At 42.5% G+C, this 20,132-nt stretch overlaps 43 non-coding genes across 43 annotated transcripts; all 43 read right to left on the minus strand.

The window, feature by feature from the left end:
* Positions 1–15: 15 nt before the first annotated feature.
* TRNAV-AAC (transfer RNA valine (anticodon AAC)) lies at positions 16–88 on the minus strand. Its single transcript has one exon. It is a non-coding gene; the product is annotated as a tRNA-Val (tRNA).
* Positions 89–290: 202 nt separating this feature from the next.
* On the minus strand, positions 291–363 carry TRNAV-UAC (transfer RNA valine (anticodon UAC)). The gene has a single exon. It is a non-coding gene; the product is annotated as a tRNA-Val (tRNA).
* An 893-nt stretch (positions 364–1,256) lies between these two features.
* On the minus strand, positions 1,257–1,329 carry TRNAV-UAC (transfer RNA valine (anticodon UAC)). Its single transcript has one exon. It is a non-coding gene; the product is annotated as a tRNA-Val (tRNA).
* A 203-nt stretch (positions 1,330–1,532) lies between these two features.
* On the minus strand, positions 1,533–1,605 carry TRNAV-AAC (transfer RNA valine (anticodon AAC)). Its single transcript has one exon. It is a non-coding gene; the product is annotated as a tRNA-Val (tRNA).
* A 341-nt stretch (positions 1,606–1,946) lies between these two features.
* TRNAV-AAC (transfer RNA valine (anticodon AAC)) lies at positions 1,947–2,019 on the minus strand. Its single transcript has one exon. It is a non-coding gene; the product is annotated as a tRNA-Val (tRNA).
* A 201-nt stretch (positions 2,020–2,220) lies between these two features.
* Positions 2,221–2,293, minus strand: TRNAV-UAC (transfer RNA valine (anticodon UAC)). Its single transcript has one exon. It is a non-coding gene; the product is annotated as a tRNA-Val (tRNA).
* Positions 2,294–2,910: 617 nt separating this feature from the next.
* TRNAV-UAC (transfer RNA valine (anticodon UAC)) lies at positions 2,911–2,983 on the minus strand. Its single transcript has one exon. It is a non-coding gene; the product is annotated as a tRNA-Val (tRNA).
* A 341-nt stretch (positions 2,984–3,324) lies between these two features.
* On the minus strand, positions 3,325–3,397 carry TRNAV-UAC (transfer RNA valine (anticodon UAC)). The gene has a single exon. It is a non-coding gene; the product is annotated as a tRNA-Val (tRNA).
* A 203-nt stretch (positions 3,398–3,600) lies between these two features.
* On the minus strand, positions 3,601–3,673 carry TRNAV-AAC (transfer RNA valine (anticodon AAC)). Its single transcript has one exon. It is a non-coding gene; the product is annotated as a tRNA-Val (tRNA).
* A 1,020-nt stretch (positions 3,674–4,693) lies between these two features.
* TRNAA-UGC (transfer RNA alanine (anticodon UGC)) lies at positions 4,694–4,766 on the minus strand. Its single transcript has one exon. It is a non-coding gene; the product is annotated as a tRNA-Ala (tRNA).
* Positions 4,767–4,969: 203 nt separating this feature from the next.
* Positions 4,970–5,042, minus strand: TRNAV-UAC (transfer RNA valine (anticodon UAC)). The gene has a single exon. It is a non-coding gene; the product is annotated as a tRNA-Val (tRNA).
* An 893-nt stretch (positions 5,043–5,935) lies between these two features.
* TRNAV-AAC (transfer RNA valine (anticodon AAC)) lies at positions 5,936–6,008 on the minus strand. Its single transcript has one exon. It is a non-coding gene; the product is annotated as a tRNA-Val (tRNA).
* A 202-nt stretch (positions 6,009–6,210) lies between these two features.
* TRNAV-UAC (transfer RNA valine (anticodon UAC)) lies at positions 6,211–6,283 on the minus strand. The gene has a single exon. It is a non-coding gene; the product is annotated as a tRNA-Val (tRNA).
* Positions 6,284–6,348: 65 nt separating this feature from the next.
* Positions 6,349–6,421, minus strand: TRNAI-AAU (transfer RNA isoleucine (anticodon AAU)). The gene has a single exon. It is a non-coding gene; the product is annotated as a tRNA-Ile (tRNA).
* Positions 6,422–6,622: 201 nt separating this feature from the next.
* Positions 6,623–6,695, minus strand: TRNAV-AAC (transfer RNA valine (anticodon AAC)). The gene has a single exon. It is a non-coding gene; the product is annotated as a tRNA-Val (tRNA).
* Positions 6,696–7,312: 617 nt separating this feature from the next.
* Positions 7,313–7,385, minus strand: TRNAV-UAC (transfer RNA valine (anticodon UAC)). The gene has a single exon. It is a non-coding gene; the product is annotated as a tRNA-Val (tRNA).
* Positions 7,386–7,864: 479 nt separating this feature from the next.
* TRNAV-UAC (transfer RNA valine (anticodon UAC)) lies at positions 7,865–7,937 on the minus strand. Its single transcript has one exon. It is a non-coding gene; the product is annotated as a tRNA-Val (tRNA).
* Positions 7,938–8,140: 203 nt separating this feature from the next.
* On the minus strand, positions 8,141–8,213 carry TRNAV-AAC (transfer RNA valine (anticodon AAC)). The gene has a single exon. It is a non-coding gene; the product is annotated as a tRNA-Val (tRNA).
* A 341-nt stretch (positions 8,214–8,554) lies between these two features.
* TRNAV-AAC (transfer RNA valine (anticodon AAC)) lies at positions 8,555–8,627 on the minus strand. The gene has a single exon. It is a non-coding gene; the product is annotated as a tRNA-Val (tRNA).
* Positions 8,628–8,829: 202 nt separating this feature from the next.
* Positions 8,830–8,902, minus strand: TRNAV-UAC (transfer RNA valine (anticodon UAC)). Its single transcript has one exon. It is a non-coding gene; the product is annotated as a tRNA-Val (tRNA).
* Positions 8,903–9,933: 1,031 nt separating this feature from the next.
* TRNAA-UGC (transfer RNA alanine (anticodon UGC)) lies at positions 9,934–10,006 on the minus strand. The gene has a single exon. It is a non-coding gene; the product is annotated as a tRNA-Ala (tRNA).
* A 203-nt stretch (positions 10,007–10,209) lies between these two features.
* On the minus strand, positions 10,210–10,282 carry TRNAV-UAC (transfer RNA valine (anticodon UAC)). Its single transcript has one exon. It is a non-coding gene; the product is annotated as a tRNA-Val (tRNA).
* An 893-nt stretch (positions 10,283–11,175) lies between these two features.
* Positions 11,176–11,248, minus strand: TRNAV-AAC (transfer RNA valine (anticodon AAC)). Its single transcript has one exon. It is a non-coding gene; the product is annotated as a tRNA-Val (tRNA).
* A 202-nt stretch (positions 11,249–11,450) lies between these two features.
* TRNAV-UAC (transfer RNA valine (anticodon UAC)) lies at positions 11,451–11,523 on the minus strand. The gene has a single exon. It is a non-coding gene; the product is annotated as a tRNA-Val (tRNA).
* A 65-nt stretch (positions 11,524–11,588) lies between these two features.
* TRNAI-AAU (transfer RNA isoleucine (anticodon AAU)) lies at positions 11,589–11,661 on the minus strand. Its single transcript has one exon. It is a non-coding gene; the product is annotated as a tRNA-Ile (tRNA).
* A 203-nt stretch (positions 11,662–11,864) lies between these two features.
* On the minus strand, positions 11,865–11,937 carry TRNAV-AAC (transfer RNA valine (anticodon AAC)). The gene has a single exon. It is a non-coding gene; the product is annotated as a tRNA-Val (tRNA).
* Positions 11,938–12,554: 617 nt separating this feature from the next.
* On the minus strand, positions 12,555–12,627 carry TRNAV-UAC (transfer RNA valine (anticodon UAC)). The gene has a single exon. It is a non-coding gene; the product is annotated as a tRNA-Val (tRNA).
* Positions 12,628–13,106: 479 nt separating this feature from the next.
* On the minus strand, positions 13,107–13,179 carry TRNAV-UAC (transfer RNA valine (anticodon UAC)). Its single transcript has one exon. It is a non-coding gene; the product is annotated as a tRNA-Val (tRNA).
* Positions 13,180–13,382: 203 nt separating this feature from the next.
* TRNAV-AAC (transfer RNA valine (anticodon AAC)) lies at positions 13,383–13,455 on the minus strand. The gene has a single exon. It is a non-coding gene; the product is annotated as a tRNA-Val (tRNA).
* A 341-nt stretch (positions 13,456–13,796) lies between these two features.
* TRNAV-AAC (transfer RNA valine (anticodon AAC)) lies at positions 13,797–13,869 on the minus strand. Its single transcript has one exon. It is a non-coding gene; the product is annotated as a tRNA-Val (tRNA).
* A 202-nt stretch (positions 13,870–14,071) lies between these two features.
* On the minus strand, positions 14,072–14,144 carry TRNAV-UAC (transfer RNA valine (anticodon UAC)). The gene has a single exon. It is a non-coding gene; the product is annotated as a tRNA-Val (tRNA).
* Positions 14,145–14,485: 341 nt separating this feature from the next.
* Positions 14,486–14,558, minus strand: TRNAV-AAC (transfer RNA valine (anticodon AAC)). Its single transcript has one exon. It is a non-coding gene; the product is annotated as a tRNA-Val (tRNA).
* A 479-nt stretch (positions 14,559–15,037) lies between these two features.
* TRNAV-AAC (transfer RNA valine (anticodon AAC)) lies at positions 15,038–15,110 on the minus strand. The gene has a single exon. It is a non-coding gene; the product is annotated as a tRNA-Val (tRNA).
* Positions 15,111–15,312: 202 nt separating this feature from the next.
* On the minus strand, positions 15,313–15,385 carry TRNAV-UAC (transfer RNA valine (anticodon UAC)). The gene has a single exon. It is a non-coding gene; the product is annotated as a tRNA-Val (tRNA).
* A 341-nt stretch (positions 15,386–15,726) lies between these two features.
* On the minus strand, positions 15,727–15,799 carry TRNAV-AAC (transfer RNA valine (anticodon AAC)). Its single transcript has one exon. It is a non-coding gene; the product is annotated as a tRNA-Val (tRNA).
* Positions 15,800–16,554: 755 nt separating this feature from the next.
* TRNAV-UAC (transfer RNA valine (anticodon UAC)) lies at positions 16,555–16,627 on the minus strand. Its single transcript has one exon. It is a non-coding gene; the product is annotated as a tRNA-Val (tRNA).
* Positions 16,628–16,830: 203 nt separating this feature from the next.
* TRNAV-AAC (transfer RNA valine (anticodon AAC)) lies at positions 16,831–16,903 on the minus strand. Its single transcript has one exon. It is a non-coding gene; the product is annotated as a tRNA-Val (tRNA).
* A 341-nt stretch (positions 16,904–17,244) lies between these two features.
* TRNAV-AAC (transfer RNA valine (anticodon AAC)) lies at positions 17,245–17,317 on the minus strand. Its single transcript has one exon. It is a non-coding gene; the product is annotated as a tRNA-Val (tRNA).
* Positions 17,318–17,518: 201 nt separating this feature from the next.
* Positions 17,519–17,591, minus strand: TRNAV-UAC (transfer RNA valine (anticodon UAC)). Its single transcript has one exon. It is a non-coding gene; the product is annotated as a tRNA-Val (tRNA).
* Positions 17,592–18,208: 617 nt separating this feature from the next.
* Positions 18,209–18,281, minus strand: TRNAV-UAC (transfer RNA valine (anticodon UAC)). The gene has a single exon. It is a non-coding gene; the product is annotated as a tRNA-Val (tRNA).
* A 341-nt stretch (positions 18,282–18,622) lies between these two features.
* Positions 18,623–18,695, minus strand: TRNAV-UAC (transfer RNA valine (anticodon UAC)). Its single transcript has one exon. It is a non-coding gene; the product is annotated as a tRNA-Val (tRNA).
* A 203-nt stretch (positions 18,696–18,898) lies between these two features.
* On the minus strand, positions 18,899–18,971 carry TRNAV-AAC (transfer RNA valine (anticodon AAC)). Its single transcript has one exon. It is a non-coding gene; the product is annotated as a tRNA-Val (tRNA).
* A 1,020-nt stretch (positions 18,972–19,991) lies between these two features.
* Positions 19,992–20,064, minus strand: TRNAA-UGC (transfer RNA alanine (anticodon UGC)). The gene has a single exon. It is a non-coding gene; the product is annotated as a tRNA-Ala (tRNA).
* Between the last annotated feature and the right edge of the window lie 68 nt (positions 20,065–20,132).

The following is a 20,132-nucleotide window of genomic DNA, read 5'->3' on the forward strand; positions in this document are numbered from 1 at the left end:
ACGATGGTCAAAACATGTATCTACCAGGGCTCGAACCTTGGACCTTCCGCGTGTTAGGCGGACGTGATAACCACTACACCATAGATACTTTGTTATTCTGAGTTTTCGAAGAGATCGACCTTATTATTATGTCTAATCACGATGGTCAAACATGTCCCTACCAGGGCTCGAACCTGGGACCCTCCGCGTGTTAGGCGGACGTGGTAACCACTACACCATAGATACGTGTTAATATAATGTTTTCGAAGAGATCTAGCTTATTACTATGTCTTATCACGATGGTCAAAACATGTATCCATCAGGGCTCGAACCTGAGACCTTCCGCGTGTAAAGCGGACGCGATAACCACTACACCATAGATACTTGGTAATTCTGACTTTTCAAAGAGATCTACCTTATTATTATGTCTAATCACGATGGTCAAAACATGTATCTATCAGGGCTCGAAGCTGGGACCTTCCGCGTGTTAGGCGGACGTGATCACCACTACACCATAGATACATGGCTATTGTGAGTTTTCAAAGAGATCTACCTTATTATTATGTCTAATCACGATGGTCAAATCATATCCCTACCAGTGCTCGAACCTGGGATCTTAAGGGTGTTAGGCGGATGTGATAACCACTACACCATAGACACGTGTTAATAAAAACTTTTCGAAGAGATCTAGCTTATTACTATGTCTAATCACGATGGTCATAACAAGTATCTATCAGGGCTCGAACCTGACACCTTCCGCGTGTTAGGCGGACGTGATAACCACTACACCATAGATACTTTGTTATTCTGAGTTTTCGAAGAAATCTACCTTATTATTATGTCTAATCACGATGGTCAAAACATGTCCCTACCAGGGCTCGAACCTGGGATCTTCCGGGTGTTAGGCGGATGTGATAACCACTACACCATAGACACGTGTTAATATAAACTTTTCGAAGAGATCTAGCTTATTACTATGTCTTATCACGATGGTCAAAACATGTCCCTACCAGGGCTCGAACCTGGGATCTTCCGGGTGTTAGGCGGATTTGATAACCACTACACCATAGACACGTGTTTATACAAACTTTTCGAAGAAATCTAGCTTATAACTATGTCTTATCACGATGGTCAAAACATGTATCTACCAGGGCTGGAACCTTGGACCTTCCGCGAGTTAGGCGGACGTTGTAACCACTACACCATAGATACGTGTTAATATAAAGTTTTCGAAGAGATCTAGCTTATTACTATGCCTTATCACGATGGTCAAAACATGTATCCATCAGGGCTCGAACCTGAGACCTTCCGCGTGTAAAGCGGACGTGATAACCACTACACCATAGATACTTGGTTATTGTGAGTTTTCGAAGAGATCTACCTTATTATTATGTCTAATCACGATGGTCAAAACATGTCCCTACCAGGGCTCGAACCTGGGACCTTGCGGGTGTTAGGCGGATGTGATAACCACTACACCATGGACACGTGTTAATATAAACTTTTCGAAGACATCTAGCTTATTACTATGTCTTATCACGATGGTCAAAACATGTATCTACCAGGACTCGAACCTGGGACCTTCCGCGTGTTAGGCGGACGTGATAACCACTACACCATAGATACTTTGTTATTCTGAGTTTTCGAAGAGATCTAGCTTATTACTATGTCTAATCACGATGGTCATAACAAGTATCTATCAGGGCTCGAACCTGACACCTTCCGCGTGTTAGGCGGACGTGATAACCACTACACCATAGATACTTTGTTATTCTGAGTTTTCGAAGAAATTTACCTTATTATTATGTCTAATCACGATGGTCAAAACATGTCCCTACCAGGGCTCGAACCTGGGATCTTCCGGGTGATAGGCGGATGTGATAACCACTACAACATAGACACGTGTTAATAAAAACTTTTCGAAGAGATCTAGCTTATTACTATGTCTTATCACGATGGTCAAAACATGTATCTACCAGGGCTCGAACCTTGGACCTTCCGCGTGTTAGGCGGACGTGATAACCACTACACCATAGATACTTTGTTATTTTGAGTTTTCGAAGAGATCGACCTTATTATTATGTCTAATCACGATGGTCAAACATGTCCCTACCAGGGCTCGAACCTGGGACCCTCCGCGTGTTAGCGGACGTGGTAACCACTACACCATAGATACGTGTTAATATAATGTTTTCGAAGAGATCTAGCTTATTACTATGTCTTATCACGATGGTCAAAACATGTATCCATCAGGGCTCGAACCTGAGACCTTCCGCGTGTAAAGCGGACGCGATAACCACTACACCATAGATACTTGGTAATTCCGACTTTTCAAAGAGATCTACCTTATTATTATGTCTAATCACGATGGTCAAAACATGTATCTATCAGGGCTCGAACATGGGACCTTCCGAGTGTAAAGCGGACGCGATAACCACTACACCATAGATACTTGGTAATTCTGACTTTTCAAAGAGATCTACTTTATTATTATGTCTAATCACGATGGTCAAAACATGTATCTACCATTGCTCGAACCTTGGACCTTCCGCGTGTTAGGCGGACGTGATAACCACTACACCATAGATACTTTGTTATTCTGAGTTTTCGAAGAGATCTACCTTATTATTATGTCTAATCACGATGGTCAAAACATGTCCCTACCAAGACTCGAACCTGAGACCTTCCGCGTGTAAAGCGGACGTGATAACCACTACACCATAGATACTTGGTTATTGTAAGTTTTCGAAGAGATCTACCTTATTATTATGTCTAATCACGATGGTCAAAACATGTCCCTACCAGGGCTGGAACCTTGGACCTTCCGCGAGTTAGGCGGACGTTGTAACCACTACACCATAGATACGTGTTAATATAAAGTTTTCGAAGAGATCTAGCTTATTACTATGCCTTATCACGATGGTCAAAACATGTATCCATCAGGGCTCGAACCTGAGACCTTCCGCGTGTAAAGCGGACGTGATAACCACTACACCATAGATACTTGGTTATTGTGAGTTTTCGAAGAGATCTACCTTATTATTATGTCTAATCACGATGGTCAAAACATGTCCCTACCAGGGCTCGAACCTGGGACCTTGCGGGTGTTAGGCGGATGTGATAACCACTACACCATAGATACTTGGTTATTGTAAGTTTTCGAAGAGATCTACCTTATTATTATGTCTAATCACGATGGTCAAAACATGTCCCTACCAGGGCTGGAACCTTGGACCTTCCGCGTGTTAGGCGGACGTGATAACCACTACACCATAGATACTTTGTTATTCTGAGTTTTCGAAGAGATCTAGCTTATTACTATGTCTAATCACGATGGTCATAACATGTATCCATCAGGGCTCGAACCTGAGACCTTCCGCGTGTAAAGCGGACGTGATAACCACTACACCATAGATACTTGGTTATTGTGAGTTTTCGAAGAGATCTACCTTATTATTATGTCTAATCACGATGGTCAAAACATCTCCCTACCAGGGCTCGAACCTGGGACCTTGCGGGTGTTAGGCGGATGTGATAACCACTACACCATAGACACGTGTTAATATAAACTTTTCGAAGAGATCTAGCTTATTACTATGTCTTATCACGATGGTCAAAACATGTATCTACCAGGGCTCGAACCTGGGACCTTCCGCGTGTTAGGCGGACGTGATAACCACTACACCATAGATACTTTGTTATTCTGAGTTTTCGAAGAGTTCTAGCTTATTACTATGTCTAATCACGATGGTCATAACATGTATCTACCAGGGCTCGAACCTGAGACCTTCCGCGTGTAAAACGTACTACACCATGGATACGTGTTAATATAAAGTTTTCGAAGAGATCTACCTTATTATTATGTCTAATCACGATGGTCAAAACTTGTATCTACCAGGGCTCGAACCTGAGACCTTCCGCGTGTAAAGCGTACGTGATAACCACTACACCATGGATACGTGTTAATATAAAGTTTTCGAAGAGATCTAGCTTATTACTATGTCTAATCACGATGGCCAAACCATGTATCTATCAGGCCTCGAACCTGAGACCTTCCGCGTGTTAGGCGGACGTGATAAACACTACACCTTAGATACGTGTTAATATAAAGTTTTCGAAGAGATCTAGCTTATAATTATGACTAATCACGATGGTCAAAACATGTATCTATCAGGGCTCGATCCTGAGACCTTCCTTGTGGAAAGCGGACGTGATAACCACTACACCACAGATACTTGGTTAATCTGAGTTTTCGAAGAGATATACCTTATTATTATGTCTAATCACGATGGTCAAAACATGTCCCTACCAGGGCTCGAACCTGGGACCCTCCGCGTGTTAGGCGAACGTGATCAAAACTACACCATAGATACTTGGCTATTGTGAGTTTTCGAAGAGATCTACCTTATTATTATGTCTAATCACGATGGTCAAAACATGTATCCATCAGGGCTCGAACCTGGGACCTTCCGGGTGTTAGGCGGATGTGATAACCACTACACCATAGACACGTGTTAATAAAAACTTTTAGAAGAGATCTAGCTTATTACTTTGTCTTATCACGATGGTCAAAACATGCATCTACCAGGGCTCGAACCTTGGACCTTCCGCGTGTTAGGCGGACGTGATAACCACTACAACAGAGATACTATGTTATTCTGAGTTTTCGAAGAGATCTACCTTATTATTATGTCTAATCACGATGGTCAAAACATGTATCTATCAAGGCTCGAACCTGACACCTTCCGCGTGCAAAGCGGACGTGATAACCACTACACCATAGATACTTTGTTATTCTGAGTTTTCGAAGAGATCTACCTTATTATTATGTCTAATCACGATGGTCAAAACATGTACCTACCAGGGCTCGAACCTGGGACCCTCCGCGTGTTAGGCGGACTTGGTAACCACTACACCATAGATACGTGTTAATATAAACTTTTCGAAGAGATCTAGCTTATTACTATGTCTAATCACGATGGTCAAAACATGTATCAATCAGGGCTCGAACCTGAGACCTTCCGCGTGTAAAGCGGACGTGATAACCACTACACCATAGATACTTGGTAATTCTGACTTTTCGAAGAGATCTACCTTATTATTATGTCTAATCACGATGGTCAAAACATGTATCTATCAGTGTTCGAACCTGGGACCTTCCGCGTGTTATGCGGACGTGATAACCACTACACCATAGATACTTGGCTTTTGTGAGTTTTCCAAGAGATCTACCTTATTATTATGTCTAATCACGATGGTCAAAACATGTCCCTACCAGGGCTCGAACCTGGGTCCTTGCGTGTGTTAGGCGGATGTGATAACCACTACACCATAGACACGTGTTAATAAAAACTTTTCGAAGAGATCTAGCTTATTACTATGTCTTATCACGATGGTCAAAACATGTATCTACCAGGGCTCGAACTTTGGACCTTCCGCGTGTTAGGCGGACGTGATAACCACTACACCATAGATACTTTGTTATTCTGAGTTTTCGAAGAGATCTACCTTATTATTATGTCTAATCACGATGGTCAAAACAGGTCCCTACCAAGGCTCGAACCTGGGACGTTCCGCGTGTTAGGCGGACGTGGTAGCCACTACACCATAGATACGTGTTAATATAAAGTTTTCGAAGAGATCTAGCTTATTACTATGTCTAATCACGATGGTCATAACAAGTATCTATCAGGGCTCGAACCTGACACCTTCCGCGTGTTAGGCGGACGTGATAACCACTACACCATAGATACTTTGTTATTCTGAGTTTTCGAAGAAATCTACCTTATTATTATGTCTAATCACGATGGTCAAAACATGTCCCTACCAGGGCTCGAACCTGGGATCTTCCGGGTGTTAGGCGGATGTGATAACCACTACAACATAGACACGTGTTAATAAAAACTTTTCGAAGAGATCTAGCTTATTACTATGTCTTATCACGATGGTCAAAACATGTATCTACCAGGGCTCGAACCTTGGACCTTCCGCGTGTTAGGCGGACGTGATAACCACTACACCATAGATACTTTGTTATTCTGAGTTTTCGAAGAGATCGACCTTATTATTATGTCTAATCACGATGGTCAAACATGTCCCTACCAGGGCTCGAACCTGGGACCCTCCGCGTGTTAGGCGGACGTGGTAACCACTACACCATAGATACGTGTTAATATAATGTTTTCGAAGAGATCTAGCTTATTACTATGTCTTATCACGATGGTCAAAACATGTATCCATCAGGGCTCGAACCTGAGACCTTCCGCGTGTAAAGCGGACGCGATAACCACTACACCATAGATACTTGGTAATTCTGACTTTTCAAAGAGATCTACCTTATTATTATGTCTAATCACGATGGTCAAAACATGTATCTATCAGGGCTCGAACATGGGACCTTCCGCGTATTAGGCGGACGTGATCACCACTACACCATAGATATGGCTATTGTGAGTTTTCAAAGAGATCTACCTTATTATTATGTCTAATCACGATGGTCAAAACATATCCCTACCAGTGCTCGAACCTGGGATCTTCCGGGTGTTAGGCGGATGTGATAACCACTACACCATAGACACGTGTTAATAAAAACTTTTCGAAGAGATCTAGCTTATTACTATGTCTTATCACGATGGTCAAAACATATATCTACAAGGGCTCGAACCTTGGACCTTCCGCGTGTTAGGCGGACGTGATAACCACTACACCATAGATACTTTGTTATTCTGAGTTTTCGAAGAGATCTACCTTATTATTATGTCTAATCACGATGGTCAAAACATGTCCCTACCAAGGCTCGAACCTGGGACCTTCCGCGTGTTAGGCGGACGTGGTAGCCACTACACCATAGATACGTGTTAATATAAAGTTTTCGAAGAGATCTAGCTTATTACTATGTCTAATCACGATGGTCATAACAAGTATCTATCAGGGCTCGAACCTGACACCTTCCGCGTGTTAGGCGGACGTGATAACCACTACACCATAGATACTTTGTTATTCTGAGTTTTCGAAGAAATCTACCTTATTATTATGTCAAATCACGATGGTCAAAACATGTCCCTACCAGGGCTCGAACCTGGGATCTTCCGGGTGTTAGGCGGATGTGATAACCACTACACCATAGACACGTGTTAATATAAACTTTTCGAAGAGATCTAGCTTATTACTATGTCTTATCACGATGGTCAAAACATGTATCTACCAGGGCTGGAACCTTGGACCTTCCGCGAGTTAGGCGGACGTTGTAACCACTACACCATAGATACGTGTTAATATAAAGTTTTCGAAGAGATCTAGCTTATTACTATGCCTTATCACGATGGTCAAAACATGTATCCATCAGGGCTCGAACCTGAGACCTTCCGCGTGTAAAGCGGACGTGATAACCACTACACCATAGATACTTTATTATACTGAGTTTTCGAAGAGATCTACCTTATTATTATGTCTAATCACGATGGTCAAAACATGTCCCTACCAAGGCTCGAACCTGGGACCTTTCGCGTGTTAGGCGGACGTGGTAGCCACTACACAATAGATACGTGTTAATTTCAAGTTTTCGAAGAGATCTAGGTTATAACTATGTCTAATCATGATGGTCAAAACATGTCCCTACCAGGGCTCGAACCTGGGATCTTCCGGGTGTTAGGCGGATTTGATAACCACTACACCATAGACACGTGTTAATACAAACTTTTCGAAGAAATCTAGCTTATAACTATGTCTTATCACGATGGTCAAAACATGTATCTACCAGGGCTGGAACCTTGGACCTTCCGCGAGTTAGGCGGACGTTGTAACCACTACACCATAGATACGTGTTAATATAAAGTTTTCGAAGAGATCTAGCTTATTACTATGCCTTATCACGATGGTCAAAACATGTATCCATCAGGGCTCGAACCTGAGACCTTCCGCGTGTAAAGCGGACGTGATAACCACTACACCATAGATACTTGGTTATTGTGAGTTTTCGAAGAGATCTACCTTATTATTATGTCTAATCACGATGGTCAAAACATGTCCCTACCAGGGCTCGAACCTGGGACCTTGCGGGTGTTAGGCGGATGTGATAACCACCACACCATGGACACGTGTTAATATAAACTTTTCGAAGAGATCTAGCTTATTACTATGTCTTATCACGATGGTCAAAACATGTATCTACCAGGACTCGAACCTGGGACCTTCCGCGTGTTAGGCGGACGTGATAACCACTACACCATAGATACTTTGTTATTCTGAGTTTTCGAAGAGATCTAGCTTATTACTATGTCTAATCACGATGGTCATAACAAGTATCTATCAGGGCTCGAACCTGACACCTTCCGCGTGTTAGGCGGACGTCATAACCACTACACCATAGATAATTTGTTATTCTGAGTTTTCGAAGAAATCTACCTTATTATTATGTCTAATCACGATGGTCAAAACATGTCCCTACCAGGGCTCGAACCTGGGATCTTCCGGGTGTTAGGCGGATGTGATAACCACTACAACATAGACACGTGTTAATAAAAACTTTTCGAAGAGATCTAGCTTATTACTATGTCTTATCACGATGGTCAAAACATGTATCTACCAGGGCTCGAACCTTGGACCTTCCGCGTGTTAGGCGGACGTGATAACCACTACACCATAGATACTTTGTTATTCTGAGTTTTCGAAGAGATCGACCTTATTATTATGTCTAATCACGATGGTCAAACATGTCCCTACCAGGGCTCGAACCTGGGACCCTCCGCGTGTTAGGCGGACGTGGTAACCACTACACCATAGATACGTGTTAATATAATGTTTTCGAAGAGATCTAGCTTATTACTATGTCTTATCACGATGGTCAAAACATGTATCCATCAGGGCTCGAACCTGAGACCTTCCGCGTGTAAAGCGGACGCGATAACCACTACACCATAGATACTTGGTAATTCTGACTTTTCAAAGAGATCTACCTTATTATTATGTCTAATCACGATGGTCAAAACATGTATCTATCAGGGCTCGAAGCTGGGACCTTCCGCGTGTTAGGCGGACGTGATCACCACTACACCATAGATACATGGCTATTGTGAGTTTTCAAAGAGATCTACCTTATTATTATGTCTAATCACGATGGTCAAATCATATCCCTACCAGTGCTCGAACCTGGGATCTTAAGGGTGTTAGGCGGATGTGATAACCACTACACCATAGACACGTGTTAATAAAAACTTTTCGAAGAGATCTAGCTTATTACTATGTCTTATCACGATGGTCAAAACATGTATCTACCAGGGCTCGAACCTTGGACCTTCCGCGTGTTAGGCGGACGTGATAAACACTACACCTTAGATACGTGTTAATATAAAGTTTTCGAAGAGATCTAGCTTATAATTATGACTAATCACGATGGTCAAAACATGTATCTATCAGGGCTCGATCCTGAGACCTTCCTTGTGGAAAGCGGACGTGATAACCACTACACCACAGATACTTGGTTAATCTGAGTTTTCGAAGAGATATACCTTATTATTATGTCTAATCACGATGGTCAAAACATGTCCCTACCAGGGCTCGAACCTGGGACCCTCCGCGTGTTAGGCGAACGTGATCAAAACTACACCATAGATACTTGGCTATTGTGAGTTTTCGAAGAGATCTACCTTATTATTATGTCTAATCACGATGGTCAAAACATGTATCCATCAGGGCTCGAACCTGGGACCTTCCGGGTGTTAGGCGGATGTGATAACCACTACACCATAGACACGTGTTAATAAAAACTTTTAGAAGAGATCTAGCTTATTACTTTGTCTTATCACGATGGTCAAAACATGCATCTACCAGGGCTCGAACCTTGGACCTTCCGCGTGTTAGGCGGACGTGATAACCACTACAACAGAGATACTATGTTATTCTGAGTTTTCGAAGAGATCTACCTTATTATTATGTCTAATCACGATGGTCAAAACATGTATCTATCAAGGCTCGAACCTGACACCTTCCGCGTGCAAAGCGGACGTGATAACCACTACACCATAGATACTTTGTTATTCTGAGTTTTCGAAGAGATCTACCTTATTATTATGTCTAATCACGATGGTCAAAACATGTCCCTACCAGGGCTCGAACCTGGGACCCTCCGCGTGTTAGGCGGACTTGGTAACCACTACACCATAGATACGTGTTAATATAAACTTTTCGAAGAGATCTAGCTTATTACTATGTCTAATCACGATGGTCAAAACATGTATCAATCAGGGCTCGAACCTGAGACCTTCCGCGTGTAAAGCGGACGTGATAACCACTACACCATAGATACTTGGTAATTCTGACTTTTCGAAGAGATCTACCTTATTATTATGTCTAATCACGATGGTCAAAACATGTATCTATCAGTGTTCGAACCTGGGACCTTCCGCGTGTTATGCGGACGTGATAACCACTACACCATAGATACTTGGCTTTTGTGAGTTTTCCAAGAGATCTACCTTATTATTATGTCTAATCACGATGGTCAAAACATGTCCCTACCAGGGCTCGAACCTGGGTCCTTGCGTGTGTTAGGCGGATGTGATAACCACTACACCATAGACACGTGTTAATAAAAACTTTTCGAAGAGATCTAGCTTATTACTATGTCTTATCACGATGGTCAAAACATGTATCTACCAGGGCTCGAACTTTGGACCTTCCGCGTGTTAGGCGGACGTGATAACCACTACACCATAGATACTTTGTTATTCTGAGTTTTCGAAGAGATCTACCTTATTATTATGTCTAATCACGATGGTCAAAACAGGTCCCTACCAAGGCTCGAACCTGGGACGTTCCGCGTGTTAGGCGGACGTGGTAGCCACTACACCATAGATACGTGTTAATATAAAGTTTTCGAAGAGATCTAGCTTATTACTATGTCTAATCACGATGGTCATAACAAGTATCTATCAGGGCTCGAACCTGACACCTTCCGCGTGTTAGGCGGACGTGATAACCACTACACCATAGATACTTTGTTATTCTGAGTTTTCGAAGAAATCTACCTTATTATTATGTCTAATCACGATGGTCAAAACATGTCCCTACCAGGGCTCGAACCTGGGATCTTCCGGGTGTTAGGCGGATGTGATAACCACTACAACATAGACACGTGTTAATAAAAACTTTTCGAAGAGATCTAGCTTATTACTATGTCTTATCACGATGGTCAAAACATGTATCTACCAGGGCTCGAACCTTGGACCTTCCGCGTGTTAGGCGGACGTGATAACCACTACACCATAGATACTTTGTTATTCTGAGTTTTCGAAGAGATCGACCTTATTATTATGTCTAATCACGATGGTCAAACATGTCCCTACCAGGGCTCGAACCTGGGACCCTCCGCGTGTTAGGCGGACGTGGTAACCACTACACCATAGATACGTGTTAATATAATGTTTTCGAAGAGATCTAGCTTATTACTATGTCTTATCACGATGGTCAAAACATGTATCCATCAGGGCTCGAACCTGAGACCTTCCGCGTGTAAAGCGGACGCGATAACCACTACACCATAGATACTTGGTAATTCTGACTTTTCAAAGAGATCTACCTTATTATTATGTCTAATCACGATGGTCAAAACATGTATCTATCAGGGCTCGAACATGGGACCTTCCGCGTATTAGGCGGACGTGATCACCACTACACCATAGATACATGGCTATTGTGAGTTTTCAAAGAGATCTACCTTATTATTATGTCTAATCACGATGGTCAAAACATATCCCTACCAGTGCTCGAACCTGGGATCTTCCGGGTGTTAGGCGGATGTGATAACCACTACACCATAGACACGTGTTAATAAAAACTTTTCGAAGAGATCTAGCTTATTACTATGTCTTATCACGATGGTCAAAACATATATCTACAAGGGCTCGAACCTTGGACCTTCCGCGTGTTAGGCGGACGTGATAACCACTACACCATAGATACTTTGTTATTCTGAGTTTTCGAAGAGATCTACCTTATTATTATGTCTAATCACGATGGTCAAAACATGTCCCTACCAAGGCTCGAACCTGGGACCTTCCGCGTGTTAGGCGGACGTGGTAGCCACTACACCATAGATACGTGTTAATATAAAGTTTTCGAAGAGATCTAGCTTATTACTATGTCTAATCACGATGGTCATAACAAGTATCTATCAGGGCTCGAACCTGACACCTTCCGCGTGTTAGGCGGACGTGATAACCACTACACCATAGATACTTTGTTATTCTGAGTTTTCGAAGAAATCTACCTTATTATTATGTCAAATCACGATGGTCAAAACATGTCCCTACCAGGGCTCGAACCTGGGATCTTCCGGGTGTTAGGCGGATGTGATAACCACTACACCATAGACACGTGTTAATATAAACTTTTCGAAGAGATCTAGCTTATTACTATGTCTTATCACGATGGTCAAAACATGTATCTACCAGGGCTGGAACCTTGGACCTTCCGCGAGTTAGGCGGACGTTGTAACCACTACACCATAGATACGTGTTAATATAAAGTTTTCGAAGAGATCTAGCTTATTACTATGCCTTATCACGATGGTCAAAACATGTATCCATCAGGGCTCGAACCTGAGACCTTCCGCGTGTAAAGCGGACGTGATAACCACTACACCATAGATACTTTATTATACTGAGTTTTCGAAGAGATCTACCTTATTATTATGTCTAATCACGATGGTCAAAACATGTCCCTACCAAGGCTCGAACCTGGGACCTTTCGCGTGTTAGGCGGACGTGGTAGCCACTACACAATAGATACGTGTTAACTTCAAGTTTTCGAAGAGATCTAGGTTATAACTATGTCTAATCATGATGGTCAAAACATGTCCCTACCAGGGCTCGAACCTGGGATCTTCCGGGTGTTAGGCGGATTTGATAACCACTACACCATAGACACGTGTTAATACAAACTTTTCGAAGAAATCTAGCTTATAACTATGTCTTATCACGATGGTCAAAACATGTATCTACCAGGGCTGGAACCTTGGACCTTCCGCGAGTTAGGCGGACGTTGTAACCACTACACCATAGATACGTGTTAATATAAAGTTTTCGAAGAGATCTAGCTTATTACTATGCCTTATCACGATGGTCAAAACATGTATCCATCAGGGCTCGAACCTGAGACCTTCCGCGTGTAAAGCGGACGTGATAACCACTACACCATAGATACTTGGTTATTGTGAGTTTTCGAAGAGATCTACCTTATTATTATGTCTAATCACGATGGTCAAAACATGTCCCTACCAGGGCTCGAACCTGGGACCTTGCGGGTGTTAGGCGGATGTGATAACCACTACACCATGGACACGTGTTAATATAAACTTTTCGAAGAGATCTAGCTTATTACTATGTCTTATCACGATGGTCAAAACATGTATCTACCAGGACTCGAACCTGGGACCTTCCGCGTGTTAGGCGGACGTGATAACCACTACACCATAGATACTTTGTTATTCTGAGTTTTCGAAGAGATCTAGCTTATTACTATGTCTAATCACGATGGTCATAACAAGTATCTATCAGGGCTCGAACCTGACACCTTCCGCGTGTTAGGCGGACGTCATAACCACTACACCATAGATAATTTGTTATTCTGAGTTTTCGAAGAAATCTACCTTATTATTATGTCTAATCACGATGGTCAAAACATGTCCCTACCAGGGCTCGAACCTGGGATCTTCCGGGTGTTAGGCGGATGTGATAACCACTACAACATAGACACGTGTTAATAAAAACTTTTCGAAGAGATCTAGCTTATTACTATGTCTTATCACGATGGTCAAAACATGTATCTACCAGGGCTCGAACCTTGGACCTTCCGCGTGTTAGGCGGACGTGATAACCACTACACCATAGATACTTTGTTATTCTGAGTTTTCGAAGAGATCGACCTTATTATTATGTCTAATCACGATGGTCAAACATGTCCCTACCAGGGCTCGAACCTGGGACCCTCCGCGTGTTAGGCGGACGTGGTAACCACTACACCATAGATACGTGTTAATATAATGTTTTCGAAGAGATCTAGCTTATTACTATGTCTTATCACGATGGTCAAAACATGTATCCATCAGGGCTCGAACCTGAGACCTTCCGCGTGTAAAGCGGACGCGATAACCACTACACCATAGATACTTGGTAATTCTGACTTTTCAAAGAGATCTACCTTATTATTATGTCTAATCACGATGGTCAAAACATGTATCTATCAGGGCTCGAAGCTGGGACCTTCCGCGTGTTAGGCGGACGTGATCACCACTACACCATAGATACATGGCTATTGTGAGTTTTCAAAGAGATCTACCTTATTATTATGTCTAATCACGATGGTCAAATCATATCCCTACCAGTGCTCGAACCTGGGATCTTAAGGGTGTTAGGCGGATGTGATAACCACTACACCATAGACACGTGTTAATAAAAACTTTTCGAAGAGATCTAGCTTATTACTATGTCTTATCACGATGGTCAAAACATGTATCTACCAGGGCTCGAACCTTGGACCTTCCGCGTGTTAGGCGGACGTGATAACCACTACACCATAGATACTTTGTTATTCTGAGTTTTCGAAGAGATCTTCCTTATTATTATGTCTAATCACGATGGTCAAAACATGTCCCTACCAAGGCTCGAACCTGGGACGTTCCGCGTGTTAGGCGGACGTGGTAGCCACTACACCATAGATACGTGTTAATATAAAGTTTTCGAAGAGATCTAGCTTAATACTATGTCTAATCACGATGGTCATAACAAGTATCTATCAGGGCTCGAACCTGACACCTTCCGCGTGTTAGGCGGACGTGATAACCACTACACCATAGATACTTTGTTATTCTGAGTTTTCGAAGAAATCTACCTTATTATTATGTCTAATCACGATGGTCAAAACATGTCCCTACCAGGGCTCGAACCTGGGATCTTCCGGGTGTTAGGCGGATGTGATAACCACTACAACATAGACACGTGTTAATAAAAACTTTTCGAAGAGATCTAGCTTATTACTATGTCTTATCACGATGGTCAAAACATGTATCTACCAGGGCTCGAACCTTGGACCTTCCGCGTGTTAGGCGGACGTGATAACCACTACACCATAGATACTTTGTTATTCTGAGTTTTCGAAGAGATCGACCTTATTATTATGTCTAATCACGATGGTCAAACATGTCCCTACCAGGGCTCGAACCTGGGACCCTCCGCGTGTTAGGCGGACGTGGTAACCACTACACCATAGATACGTGTTAATATAATGTTTTCGAAGAGATCTAGCTTATTACTATGTCTTATCACGATGGTCAAAACATGTATCCATCAGGGCTCGAACCTGAGACCTTCCGCGTGTAAAGCGGACGCGATAACCACTACACCATAGATACTTGGTAATTCTGACTTTTCAAAGAGATCTACCTTATTATTATGTCTAATCACGATGGTCAAAACATATATCTATCAGGGCTCGAACATGGGACCTTCCGCGTGTTAGGCGAACGTGATCACCACTACACCATAGATACATGGCTATTGTGAGTTTTCAAAGAGATCTACCTTATTATTATGTCTAATCACGATGGTCAAAACATATCCCTACCAGTGCTCGAACCTGGGATCTTCCGGGTGTTAGGCGGATGTGATAACCACTACACCATAGACACGTGTTAATAAAAACTTTTCGAAGAGATCTAGCTTATTACTATGTCTTATCACGATGGTCAAAACATGTATCTACCAGGGCTCGAACCTTGGACCTTCCGCGTGTTAGGCGGACGTGATAACCACTACACCATAGACACTTTGTTATTCTGAGTTTTCGAAGAGATCTACCTTATAATTATGTCTAATCACGATGGTCAAAACATGTCCCTACCAAGGCTCGAACCTGGGACCTTCCGCGTGTTAGGCGGACGTGGTAGTCACTACACCATAGATACGTGTTAATATAAAGTTTTCGAAGAGATCTAGCTTATTACTATGTCTAATCACGATGGTCATAACAAGTATCTATCAGGGCTCGAACCTGACACCTTCCGCGTGTTAGGCGGACGTGATAACCACTACACCATAGATACTTTGTTATTCTGAGTTTTCGAAGAGATCTACCTTATTATTATGTCTAATCACGATGGTCAAAACATGTCCCTACCAGGGCTCGAACCTGGGATCTTCCGGGTGTTAGGCGGATGTGATAACCACTACACCATAGACACGTGTTAATATAAACTTTTCGAAGAGATCTAGCTTATTACTATGTCTTATCACGATGGTCAAAACATGTCCCTACCAGGGCTCGAACCTGGGATCTTCCGGGTGTTAGGCGGATTTGATAACCACTACACCATAGACACGTGTTTATACAAACTTTTCGAAGAAATCTAGCTTATAACTATGTCTTATCACGATGGTCAAAACATGTATCTACCAGGGCTGGAACCTTGGACCTTCCGCGAGTTAGGCGGACGTTGTAACCACTACACCATAGATACGTGTTAATATAAAGTTTTCGAAGAGATCTAGCTTATTACTATGCCTTATCACGATGGTCAAAACATGTATCCATCAGGGCTCGAACCTGAGACCTTCCGCGTGTAAAGCGGACGTGATAACCACTACACCATAGATACTTGGTTATTGTGAGTTTTCGAAGAGATCTACCTTATTATTATGTCTAATCACGATGGTCAAAACATGTCCCTACCAGGGCTCGAACCTGGGACCTTGCGGGTGTTAGGCGGATGTGATAACCACTACACCATGGACACGTGTTAATATAAACTTTTCGAAGACATCTAGCTTATTACTATGTCTTATCACGATGGTCAAAACATGTATCTACCAGGACTCGAACCTGGGACCTTCCGCGTGTTAGGCGGACGTGATAACCACTACACCATAGATACTTTGTTATTCTGAGTTTTCGAAGAGATCTAGCTTATTACTATGTCTAATCACGATGGTCATAACAAGTATCTATCAGGGCTCGAACCTGACACCTTCCGCGTGTTAGGCGGACGTGATAACCACTACACCATAGATACTTTGTTATTCTGAGTTTTCGAAGAAATTTACCTTATTATTATGTCTAATCACGATGGTCAAAACATGTCCCTACCAGGGCTCGAACCTGGGATCTTCCGGGTGATAGGCGGATGTGATAACCACTACAACATAGACACGTGTTAATAAAAACTTTTCGAAGAGATCTAGCTTATTACTATGTCTTATCACGATGGTCAAAACATGTATCTACCAGGGCTCGAACCTTGGACCTTCCGCGTGTTAGGCGGACGTGATAACCACTACACCATAGATACTTTGTTATTTTGAGTTTTCGAAGAGATCGACCTTATTATTATGTCTAATCACGATGGTCAAACATGTCCCTACCAGGGCTCGAACCTGGGACCCTCCGCGTGTTAGCGGACGTGGTAACCACTACACCATAGATACGTGTTAATATAATGTTTTCGAAGAGATCTAGCTTATTACTATGTCTTATCACGATGGTCAAAACATGTATCCATCAGGGCTCGAACCTGAGACCTTCCGCGTGTAAAGCGGACGCGATAACCACTACACCATAGATACTTGGTAATTCCGACTTTTCAAAGAGATCTACCTTATTATTATGTCTAATCACGATGGTCAAAACATGTATCTATCAGGGCTCGAACATGGGACCTTCCGAGTGTAAAGCGGACGCGATAACCACTACACCATAGATACTTGGTAATTCTGACTTTTCAAAGAGATCTACCTTATTATTATGTCTAATCACGATGGTCAAAACATGTATCTACCATTGCTCGAACCTTGGACCTTCCGCGTGTTAGGCGGACGTGATAACCACTACACCATAGATACTTTGTTATTCTGAGTTTTCGAAGAGATCTACCTTATTATTATGTCTAATCACGATGGTCAAAACATGTCCCTACCAAGACTCGAACCTGAGACCTTCCGCGTGTAAAGCGGACGTGATAACCACTACACCATAGATACTTGGTTATTGTAAGTTTTCGAAGAGATCTACCTTATTATTATGTCTAATCACGATGGTCAAAACATGTCCCTACCAGGGCTGGAACCTTGGACCTTCCGCGAGTTAGGCGGACGTTGTAACCACTACACCATAGATACGTGTTAATATAAAGTTTTCGAAGAGATCTAGCTTATTACTATGCCTTATCACGATGGTCAAAACATGTATCCATCAGGGCTCGAACCTGAGACCTTCCGCGTGTAAAGCGGACGTGATAACCACTACACCATAGATACTTGGTTATTGTGAGTTTTCGAAGAGATCTACCTTATTATTATGTCTAATCACGATGGTCAAAACATGTCCCTACCAGGGCTCGAACCTGGGACCTTGCGGGTGTTAGGCGGATGTGATAACCACTACACCATAGATACTTGGTTATTGTAAGTTTTCGAAGAGATCTACCTTATTATTATGTCTAATCACGATGGTCAAAACATGTCCCTACCAGGGCTGGAACCTTGGACCTTCCGCGTGTTAGGCGGACGTGATAACCACTACACCATAGATACTTTGTTATTCTGAGTTTTCGAAGAGATCTAGCTTATTACTATGTCTAATCACGATGGTCATAACATGTATCCATCAGGGCTCGAACCTGAGACCTTCCGCGTGTAAAGCGGACGTGATAACCACTACACCATAGATACTTGGTTATTGTGAGTTTTCGAAGAGATCTACCTTATTATTATGTCTAATCACGATGGTCAAAACATCTCCCTACCAGGGCTCGAACCTGGGACCTTGCGGGTGTTAGGCGGATGTGATAACCACTACACCATAGACACGTGTTAATATAAACTTTTCGAAGAGATCTAGCTTATTACTATGTCTTATCACGATGGTCAAAACATGTATCTACCAGGGCTCGAACCTGGGACCTTCCGCGTGTTAGGCGGACGTGATAACCACTACACCATAGATACTTTGTTATTCTGAGTTTTCGAAGAGTTCTAGCTTATTACTATGTCTAATCACGATGGTCATAACATGTATCTACCAGGGCTCGAACCTGAGACCTTCCGCGTGTAAAACGTACTACACCATGGATACGTGTTAATATAAAGTTTTCGAAGAGATCTACCTTATTATTATGTCTAATCACGATGGTCAAAACTTGTATCTACCAGGGCTCGAACCTGAGACCTTCCGCGTGTAAAGCGTACGTGATAACCACTACACCATGGATACGTGTTAATATAAAGTTTTCGAAGAGATCTAGCTTATTACTATGTCTAATCACGATGGCCAAACCATGTATCTATCAGGCCTCGAACCTGAGACCTTCCGCGTGTTAGGCGGACGTGATAAACACTACACCTTAGATACGTGTTAATATAAAGTTTTCGAAGAGATCTAGCTTATAATTATGACTAATCACGATGGTCAAAACATGTATCTATCAGGGCTCGATCCTGAGACCTTCCTTGTGGAAAGCGGACGTGATAACCACTACACCACAGATACTTGGTTAATCTGAGTTTTCGAAGAGATATACCTTATTATTATGTCTAATCACGATGGTCAAAACATGTCCCTACCAGGGCTCGAACCTGGGACCCTCCGCGTGTTAGGCGAACGTGATCAAAACTACACCATAGATACTTGGCTATTGTGAGTTTTCGAAGAGATCTACCTTATTATTATGTCTAATCACGATGGTCAAAACATGTATCCATCAGGGCTCGAACCTGGGACCTTCCGGGTGTTAGGCGGATGTGATAACCACTACACCATAGACACGTGTTAATAAAAACTTTTAGAAGAGATCTAGCTTATTACTTTGTCTTATCACGATGGTCAAAACATGCATCTACCAGGGCTCGAACCTTGGACCTTCCGCGTGTTAGGCGGACGTGATAACCACTACAACAGAGATACTATGTTATTCTGAGTTTTCGAAGAGATCTACCTTATTATTATGTCTAATCACGATGGTCAAAACATGTATCTATCAAGGCTCGAACCTGACACCTTCCGCGTGCAAAGCGGACGTGATAACCACTACACCATAGATACTTTGTTATTCTGAGTTTTCGAAGAGATCTACCTTATTATTATGTCTAATCACGATGGTCAAAACATGT

This window comes from Phalangium opilio, unplaced genomic scaffold (genome assembly GCF_054372755.1).
Source record: "Phalangium opilio isolate 3A_F unplaced genomic scaffold, DU_Popi_V2 ptg000021l_1, whole genome shotgun sequence".
NCBI lineage: Eukaryota > Metazoa > Arthropoda > Arachnida > Opiliones > Phalangiidae > Phalangium > Phalangium opilio.